Source organism: Anneissia japonica, unplaced genomic scaffold, assembly GCF_011630105.1.
Source record: "Anneissia japonica isolate Jap-2015-1 unplaced genomic scaffold, ASM1163010v1 scaffold118993_len13261_cov99, whole genome shotgun sequence".
In the NCBI taxonomy this organism is placed as follows: Eukaryota; Metazoa; Echinodermata; class Crinoidea; order Comatulida; family Comatulidae; genus Anneissia; species Anneissia japonica.
The window spans coordinates 1-8,028 of record NW_022731572.1 but is presented as its reverse complement, the minus strand read 5'-3'; the positions used below and the strand labels follow the sequence as shown (position 1 = coordinate 8,028).

The following is an 8,028-nucleotide window of genomic DNA, read 5'->3' as shown; positions in this document are numbered from 1 at the left end:
CCTCTACTTTGTACTATATTACTAAAGGTAATACATGCTTATTTTTATAATACAAGCATTCTTATTTTACGATGGCGCATTGTTTATGTGATACTATTTTTTATTTTGCATAGTACATTTATTTTTGGTTTGTGCATTCTTGTATTCATATTCAGTGTACCACATCACACATGCCGGACCCAGCCATGTTTGAGTCAGTCGTGCGTTAAATACATTTTCAAGAGGGGAAAGGGGACTAAACTGCCCGACACAGGGGTGGGGCTTGACCTTGTATGTCTGAGAAGGGGTTTGGGAGGAGGTGCCCCTTCTCAAATGTGATTTCTTTTTAACTGGGGACCTCTGGATGGCCGGATGTGGCTCACGACTGTAAGATACGGTACCTGTTTTGGCTAATATAGGCCTATTTTTTAAATTTTTCCCCCATGGGGGAAAGACCCTGATCCCCACCCCCGCAAGTGCTTGTCGTACATATTTAGATTTTAAAAGAACAAAAGATGAATCTTACCGTAGTTTTTATAATGTGTTACAGATATATAGGTACAAATTTTCAGTCACACTCTATTATCAAAGTTATTGGTCCTGACAACCTGTTTCAACATTTTATCATTGACTATACAGCATTAACCCCTCCATTTGCCTTTCAGTCAGTGTAGTTTACAGACTTATTTGCCATGATTGAACTGCATCCAAATTCCGCTCTTTTCTTAGCAGCAAAGAAGCTACTAGACTACTAGTACTACTACTGTTTAACAGATGCCAGAAAAGAACTGTAAATTGATTTAATGAATGATATTGATGTAGTAGGCCTAAATGTAAATAAATGAATAATGTACAATATTAAACTAGGCCTACTGTACAGATTAGTAGATTCCAGAATTTATGTAATTGCATGGTATTAATTTACATTATGTAAATAAAAATGAAAGGAAGCGGAAGTTAACTGTGTGTTTGATCATTGAATGTAAAGTATTTGATATTATGAGTAGTTGAGTATTGCCTGCAACGCGATGTGCGTTGTATTTGCAGGCGGCCAAATGTTCCCGACAAAATCTCCTGCGCCTTTCATTAAGGAATGGGAAATTACTGGCAATGAGAGTACAGCGCATGTTATTTATAGAATGGCCGGGGGAGTTGAAGTGGTCAGCTACAGGGAAACCCTTACTGTGATTGCGGATGGATTGTTTGTGATTGTTGAATCTGAGTCTGAATTTGTTGCCATTCTCACCAATGTACGATCCTTTGTCGCAAATGTCGCAAGTGATGAGATAGGCCTATACTACGTTGGATGCATCGCATGTTAATGGAGGGGGCGAATAGGGAGGTTAGAATGGGGGAGTTTGGTGGCATTTGCAGATGAGGCATCGGGAATATTGCCAGGTGATAGCGGCAGTCTGGTTATGCGTGACGAAGTCAAAATAAATTTAAGATTCGGGGGTTGTCGATTGGCGAGTAGAGGAGGGCTGTCAAATGAGTGTTCGATGGACTTGTCGACTTTAAGTATGGTGTAGTCATTACGGATGTTTTTGGATAAGGAGTGAGTGTTAGTATGGAAGTCCTGGCCAGTGGGATGCGTTGGGAGTCGGATTTAGTGGTCGGAGAGAGGAGATCCTGTCGGGAACGGAGGGATCGCTCTAGTAAACTGTGATTTAACTAGGCTAAAGGGGTATCCATGATTAAGGAGGTAATCAAGAAGTTTATTGCAATGAAAAGTGTAGTCATCTGGCTCAGAACAAATCCTCTTTATGCTTAGAAACTGACTGTAGGCAATAGATGATTTAAGGCGTAGAGGATGGGTACTGTCGAAATTGAGAAATGAATGGGTGTCAGTAGGTTTAGTGTAAAGGGAGGTTGAGATGCGATGGTTGGAAAGAGAAACTAAAACATCTAAAAAGGGGAGAGAAGATTGGGACTGCTCTAGTAGTGAATTCAATGTGTGGGTGAAAGTTGTTGAAGCGCTCAAAGTTTTCAACTCCATGTTGCCAAATCATAAAAATATCATCGATGTATCTACAATAGAATAAGGGTGTAAGTTTCAAGAACAGACATGAAAAAGTTGGCGTAACTTGGTGCCATTTTGGTATCCATGGCGGTGCCCTTAACTTCGTTAAAAGTGAGTTGTGAGTGAGGATAAAATTAGTAATAGTAATAATGTCATTGATGTGTTCCGGGGTAAATCCGTGTTTGGGAAGAAAGGTTTTGAGAGACTGGAGGCCGTCAGAATGGGGGATGTTAGTGTACAATGACGACACGTCCATAGTAACTAAAATGGCATCAGCGGGGAGGGCAGGGATATAACTGAGTAAATTAAGGAAATAGGTCGTATCCTTTACGTAACTGGGGATGGAGGGTACAGTGGGTTGAATAAGGGAGTCAATAAAACCGGATAGGGATTCGGTTAGAGTGCCAATAGAGGATACGATAGGTTTACCAGGGGGTGTGAAGTTGTGGGTTTTGACTAAGTCAAACAATCTAGACTTATCGGAAGTAGTTTAGGTACGGTAGTTTATGTAATTTAGGAATAGTATAAAATATACCTGATCGAGGATTACTAGGAATTAAACCTAAAGCAATGTCCTTAGTATGATCAAATAAGTTAATACACATATCAACAAGTTCTTTTTGAAAACGTTCTGTATGGTTTTATCTAGTTGTTGGTAAAACTCGTCGTTGGAGAGCTGGCAGTTGGCTTCTGCAATGTAATCCAATGCGTTCAGTATGGTAGTGGCACCCAGTGGCGTATCCAAGGGAGGGGGAGCACGCCCCCCCCCCACCCAGTCGCTCCCCCATTCGCAAACTTCGAAGCAAAAAAAATTAGGCTAGGCTTATGCTCAAGAAAATGGGTTAATGCTTTCTCAACTTCCCTTTATTGACGTTCATCAAAATACAGTGACATCATGGTCAAATTGTACAAAAAGAAATTAAACAAGACATGAAAAATGTAATAAAATAAATATTAAAACACACATACGAAAGGAGACAAGGAGGCCGACTTGACATCTACTGGACGTTAAAACTAACGTGGAGAATATTCAGTTATTTTAAGAGCTTTCAACAAGATCTATAGAACAGACATTGTGTTAATTGTTCAATTATATATTATGTATAACCATATTATGTGTTTATTCGTCCTTCAGAATTGTTGATGTAAGCCTATTTAAAGTAAAACTATCTATTGTTAAAACAATCCGGTAATTTTAATTAAGGCAAGAAATCGTAATCGACAATAAAAGTTTCGTTTTGTTTATTATGGTATCATCTCACTTCTTAAATACTGCGTTCAAGAGATATACTTTAACATATCTGTCACGGTTAACGTGTATTCGGGAATCTAAGAAGCAATATTTCTCGGTGGGCGTGGCCACCGAAAATAAATTCTACGCCCCTCATATTTTGGTCGCGCCCCCCCCCCATTTTAATACTGCTAGATACGCCACTGGTGGCACCGCCTTTGTCTGCTTGTTTAATTATAATTTCTTGATTCGTTTTGAGTTGTTTTATTGCATTTCGCTCGGCAATAGATATGTTGTCCTTGTAATGTGTTCGTAAATGAACGTGTTGAGGTGGTTCTTTGCTGCATTTACGAAGGAGTCAATATAAGGATTTCTGCCCGCAGGTGGTGTCCAGGGGTCTCGAGTGAGGTTAGGTGTTTTGTATGGCTGCACGTGATGTGTGTTGATGCCGCCCTGATTTATGCAGTTTACAAATGAAAAAAAAAATAATAAAAAAAAAAAAGTTTGAACAAAAACACCTTAAGTCTAATCTATCTGGAAGTCGTGGGTTGGATTTTTTTCGCAGAGTATTTGGGGACGTAGGCCTACTGAGTATTCGGAACGAACACACACCAGGTAGGGCAACGCATTACTGTCACGATATTTTCCTGACGCAAACTCGCATAGAAATGACAATTGCATTACCCGCTTCTACTTTGGAATCGGATTCAACAGTAGGAACTTAGTGGAAGCTTGGTCGTCTAGTGGTTATGGCGCCATGCTAGTTATCTGTAGGTCGTGGGTTTGATTCCCAACCGTATCATTTGCGAATTTGAAGTATTTGGGGACGTACTGAGTACGGTATAGACATCTTCGGAACAAACACACGACAGGTAGGGCATATCATTACTATGATATTTTTAACATCGAAAAGGCATTTGCAGTACCCGTTGCTATTTGGGGAGATCTGATTCAACATAGTGTTCGATTATCTTTACACAAAAACGTGTATCTTTACCGCTCGGCTACATTTCACCTGATATCTATAGCCAGTAATATTATACCCCGTAATACAACAACAACCAGCGGATACAAAATGACGCGGTGAGGGTTTTTAATCTCAGATTATCTTGTTATTTGTGCATGTTGTATATATATATTTTTTTCATATTTCATTATTTATCACATTTTCCTTTTTTCCAATTTGGACAGCAGTTAAAAAACAGTATAAAATTTGCATCTTATTTCTCCAATCCATTTGTCAAACGAGGCCTAACATATGCCTCAAGTAGCAAGCCCATCATTCGGACCATGGTCGGACTTACACGCAGTGCTTCAAGTCCACTGGCCAGAAATTAAACAAGGTCGATGCGCTCGAGTCGATCCGCGGTCGATTCGCTCGAGTCAGCCTGGCCTAGCCAAATGACTCAGTCGAACGATCCGCTCGAGTTAGCTCAGTTTACGAAAAAAAATTATATAAAAATATATAACGTTCTAAATTCTACATCTTGCTTCTGATGAGCACCAAAATCGAGGAGGACCTAGATAATGTAATATTGTCAATGTTTGAGGTTAAACGGTCCATTAATTGTTGAGGTGTGCTCCCGGAAAGACAAACATATCACAGACAGACAGCCCGACCAACACACAGACAGACAGATGGAGCTCTTTGCAACAGGACAACTAGCATCAATAATAATAATAATAAATAATAGCAACAAAACAACAACAACAACAGTAGTAGTCATCATCACCAGCGTCATCATTATTATTATTACTACTCGTATTATAATACTTATAGTACTTACTGTACTATACTAGTAATAGTATTACAATAGTAGTATTAAACGAAACTATATAAAAGCTTGCAAAAGGATAAAAACCAAACTGAACCATACAATAACAAATTTCTTTATCTTAAAATACCTGGCCTGGGATTTTTAGATTTAAGACAAATTTAAGCTGATTTATTTATTTTTTTTATAAATAAGCTTGATAAATCCACCACCCACCCCGAAAATGTAAATTTTTGTTTTTATTTTTTTTAATCGTAATCGTCATCATTTTGAAAAAATAAGCTTTTATCAATTAATACATTTTTAATTTTTTCATAAATATGGGGAAGGGGGGGGGTGGAGGATATAGTGAAAATGAGAGCCCCCTGACCATTTTCAGGGATCACGGTTTTTCTTGTGAATTAAGATATAAATATAAAAAATTGAACAGGGGGACCTCCATAAAAAGGGAGGAACATATTTTTCTGGCGGCCATTTTTTTTAAATCGCCGCCAAAATTCAGATATTGGCTTTACTTTTACATAGCTTTACTTTATTCTTATATGTAAGTATATGATATTGAGGCAAATGAATGCAATGAAACATGTTTCAAAAACCTAGAATGGCCGCCATTTTGAAATTCAAGATGGTCGCTGTAAAAATGAACAAAAAATCGAATATCGAATTATATTTTATTAGTCACTTTTAATCCAATACCACTGGCACCAACTACTAAATGGAAAACCCTCACAGAATATCGTTAAAGTTAAATACCTACTTTTATTGTACAAATTCACGGCGTATGTATTTTCATGATGTAATATAATAAACTCATACTTATTGCTGTTGGCTGACTGGTCGGATTCGCCGTCGTTTTCATTTCACCAAAATTCACACTTCATTTTGACTCCGCCCACTCAGAAAAATAACGTTTTCATGAGTAAGTTAATAAAAGCAATCAAACTAATGTACTGAATCGAACGTAAAAAAAGTGGACAGAGCTAAGTATGCAAATTATGACGTGTCAAGATTCCGTCGTGCTTTCGAAAAATCTTTATCGTCTAGAGGACGTATGTAAATGAGAAAAAAAAATGGGCCCAAGTTATGATATGATCATGGAAAAATTGTCTAAACTAATTCTTCCATGCTATGATTTATATCTTATCGAATCCGGCGGACAGATCAAGCTCAAGGTACACTGATAAGGTGTAATTTACTTTGTCAAGAACCTGCAGTATATCATTATTCACATTCAGTACAGCAGATCCGTGCTGGGTGCTTTTACTGACTGATAAGGACAAAATCAACTATTGTCTCTTAAAAACTTTACTAAAGTTGAAAAAACAACCTTCTCGATAACCTCAGATAAAAAACGTAGGTAACAGGTCGATAAATGACATTTGGGTGAGGATCAAAGATCTAATGCTGTTTTTGCGAGAGTGAAGTTATGGCGCAAATCCTTAAAGGTCTATAAATGACACTGTGATTAACTCAAATGACACTGGTCAACTATCCACTCATTGTGGATGTTCAACTGACACTGGATTTTCCAAATGAAACTGTGGATTTTACAAGTGACCACAGTGTAATTTGAGTTGACTACCTTGTAAAGCTAGCTTTCAGCGGCAACATACGTTCATACATGTAATATATTAAAAGACTTACCAGGTTCTATAAAACGTCCGTAGTTGCTACTGAAATTTTCCTAAATTATGGACGTACAGAAATATACCAAAATACTACGGAAATGTATCATTAAGTCTAGGCTATGACCCATAAATTTATAGCACAAAATAATTTGTCTCTTTCCAGAACAAATTATTTTATCCATCGGCATCAGTATCTTTGATTAACTGTCACTAGACTCACACTTAACTAGAATTTTCCGAGCAAAAAAATCGATTCAAGTACTAAGTGGGCTAGTGAAAAACAATGGCATTGTAGAAATTCCCAGACGATTTCAATATACCCCTAAAATGGGTCCCATTTACCTTAGGCTCACCGTTGTTGGGGCTAAGGTGAACATATTTTTAAAAAACAGATTCCCGGAAAGTGTTTTTAACAGAATGACATGCCCTCGTGCCTGCTTCCCCAGATCGGCCACTGGCCGTCGACGTCACCAATTTTAGAAAACGCATCCCTAATTTTTCAATGTTAAAAGGCAAAATACTATAAATAACAACAATGCTGTGGGCAACAAGCTTTCTCTTGAATAAACCTGCCTGTTTTTGAATTCAAAGTGTTTTTATTGTTTTGTTGTATCATAGCCCTCATGGGGCGGATCTGGGTTGACAATTAGAGAATTGTCACATTTTTTTACAACAATGCCAAAAACGTGGTCCGGGGTTCTTCCCCGGCAAATTTGTTATTACTAGATGACCAGAAGTGAGCTTACCCGACTTCTGAGATGTCTTTTAACTATTAAGTATTTCAAAATTCAAGGTTTCCCCTCTTTAAAACGGTCAGGTAGACTTTCTCATTCTTATTACAGTAAATATGTATATTTATGAGGGTATACGTACATAAAATAATTTTATATTTTGCATAGGCCTAGGTATTCTTTTTTTTTTTTTCATGAATCGATAAACCCCGGAGAGAATGGGGTCAAGAAAAATGTTGATAGATGGCGGGAAATGAGCTTTCCCGACATCTGAGGTGCCTTTTAATGATTTTTAATTTCTTCAAAGTTGAGGTCCCCAACCCCCAACACCCGCCCTTGAAAACGGTCAGGTAAACGTTTCCATTCTTACTACAGTTAAGTAAATACTAGTAGGCCTATTTTGTGTTTATATACAGTACACAAAAACAAATTGAGTCGTTGCATACGTATCTTTTTTTTATGAATCGATGGACCTCAAACGCAACGGGGGTCGGGGTCCTCCCCTGTGAAAAATATTGATTTCCAGATGGCGCGAAATGAGTTTTTCCCGACTTCTGAAGTGTCTTTTAATGACTTTAAGCTCTTCAGAATTCAAAGGTTTCACTTTTTGTAAACGGTCTGGTAAATTTTCAATTCTTATTACAGTAAAATAAGTCTATTACCG

General features: G+C 37.8%; 1 protein-coding gene across 1 annotated transcript in view; it reads right to left on the bottom strand.

The window, feature by feature from the left end:
- LOC117115391 overlaps nt 1–5,847 on the bottom strand; it is an 11,074-nt gene extending 5,227 nt beyond the window's left edge. Inside the window, exon 1 of the mRNA XM_033259159.1 lies at nt 5,763–5,847. The gene's annotated coding sequence lies outside the window, so the exon portion shown is untranslated. The remainder of the gene's footprint in view (nt 1–5,762) is intronic.
- Between the last annotated feature and the right edge of the window lie 2,181 nt (nt 5,848–8,028).